The sequence below is a fragment of the Triticum urartu genome, chromosome 4A (assembly GCF_056163025.1).
Source record: "Triticum urartu cultivar PI428250 chromosome 4A, HENAU_Tu73, whole genome shotgun sequence".
Classification (NCBI taxonomy): Eukaryota; Viridiplantae; Streptophyta; class Magnoliopsida; order Poales; family Poaceae; genus Triticum; species Triticum urartu.
The window spans coordinates 612,576,637-612,578,837 of NC_141876.1; the positions used below are offsets into that span (position 1 = coordinate 612,576,637).

Here is a 2,201-nt window from a genome sequence, read left to right on the forward strand (position 1 = left end):
GCAGAGGGCAAACGACGGGGCGCCGGCGGCTAGGTTTCCCCTGAGTCGCCCGGCTCGGGCGACATGGGGGTCGGGGACTGGGCCTAACTCGAGTTTTCCCTGTCCTCATAAGAGTAAAGGCACGCTAAGTAAATCCAACATATAGGCTAGTTAATATCGTGTGGTTTCCGGCAAAATATTTCTAGTTCCCTCAACCTGAATGTTTTAAACAAATAATATTTGTAGGCTAAGTTATGCTTTTTGCAAGGGCATTGCTTAATTCGTAGGTTCATGTTTTGAACCCGTGCATGATTCAGTCTAACCAAAGAATAAGTTGTGCTCCCATATGTTGCAATCATAGCCTAACTAGTGGAGTTAGTGCATAATGAGAAGATAATGATACTGGTCCTGCTGATGGATTAATTAGCACCACCTTTAATCAGTGACCCATTCAATTAGGGTACATACTAGCTATTTTTTTGCTTATTTATATTTAGATACAAAACCAAACAGATCCATCATCAACCAACTGCTCATCATATAATAATCACTTTTGTACCACTAGCTAGCTAAGCAACACTGTACAGGCAGCAACGTGGCCGCCGGTGGTCCGTCCGATCCGATCACTCAGTCGGCCTGCATCATGGACACAGCAAGCGGCCGCGGTGGCGGTGGCGTCGTCCGTGAGCGGAACGAGGCCTTGGACTCGCCCCACCGCTCGAACATCCGCCGCTCCGCCGCGTTCACCTCGCACTCCGGCAGCGCCGCCGGGTACCGGTCCGTGTCATAGCACACCGTGTACACCATCTGCCTCTGCCTGAACCGCCGCATGGCCGCGCGCTTCTGTGCCGTCATGACCGCGTACTCCGCCGTCATCAGCTCCCACTCCGCCGTCGCGCACCGCTGCGTGGAGGCGCCGAGGTGGAGCTGGCGGATGTCTGCGCCGGCGTCGGCGGGGCATCCGCGGAGCACGAGCCCCGAGAACTCGGCTGTGAATGGCCCGTGCCCGTAGTCCACCGTGTGCTTGCCGTTCTCCGTGGCCCAGGTGGAGCCGTCCCAGATGGTCACGTACACCGCCATGGGCTTGGACGGGTAGTCGGCGCCCATGTCACTGTCGTCGCCGTCGGGACCCATGCCGTCGTCTGTAAAACGACGGCGACTACGGCGGCGCTGCGCCTCGCGGACGGGGGTGCCGTCGACGTAGAACACGACGGAACTGGAGGACCAGAGGATGGAGAACCTGTGCTTGGCGGCGGTGGGGTCGAAGGGCAGCACGTACCGCTCCTCGCGCCCGCGCGCCGTGCTGCCGTTGCCGTACACGTTGGTCTGCATCCGCCACCGGTGGCCCGCGCGGTTGCCGAGGAACTCGAAGTCCAGCTCGTCGTGGGTGGCCTCGAAGACGTCGCCGTTGGAGAGATAGAAGGCGACGACGACGCCGGCCGTGTGGCCGGCCGGGAGCTTGACGTCGGCGCTGAAGAGTCCATGGTGGTAGTAGCGCTTGGAAATAAAGCCGGAGCCGGTGCTCCGGTCCAGGGTGATGCTCACGGCGTCGCCGCCGGAGGAGCGACCCATGTTGGACTCGCCGAAGAGCGGGGCGAAGGCCTCGTCGAAGGCCACCGTCGGCACCTCATCGAACGGGGCCGCCGCGCAGAACACGGCGGCATGCATGCAGGAGGCGAAAAGCAATAGCAGCGTCACCGCTGCTGCCGCCATGATCACTCGATCAACCAAGAACTTGAAGGATGGGAATTTCTTGGCGCCGACCGATCGATCCACCGCCTGCTCTAGTGATGAGCTAAGTGGAAAGGATTTGGATTTGTATATATACCATGTGATGTCTCTAAATTGGTTGGTTTGCAGATAGGAACATGATGGTGGAAATGATAGGGAGGTTAGAGATGGTCGTAGCACCTAATAAGCTAGCTGGAGGTTGGAGATGGCACCGGAGGCGCCGCGCCGGTCCTTACCTAGTTGGCTAGGCTCACGGGACATCATCTATATCTATTTATCTAATGCAAGATTCCATTTTATTTTAAATTTCCTTTTTGCTTTTTGAGTAGGATGTAATCTTCTGGATACAAAGTTGTAGAAGTTTATTATTGTCTGGTTGAACAGCCACCCATGCATATTTGTATGTGGATTAATATATATTTGCTTGATTGATTCCTTGATTATTTTATCCAAGGAGTGATTATTTTCAACTTTTCATGGTTGGCTGTGTA

The 2,201-nt window shown here is 55.3% G+C and overlaps 1 pseudogene; it reads right to left on the bottom strand.

Annotated features, from left to right (window-relative positions):
• Positions 1-497: 497 nt before the first annotated feature.
• On the bottom strand, positions 498-1,957 carry LOC147977344 (putative xyloglucan endotransglucosylase/hydrolase protein 30 pseudogene; annotated as a pseudogene).
• Between the last annotated feature and the right edge of the window lie 244 nt (positions 1,958-2,201).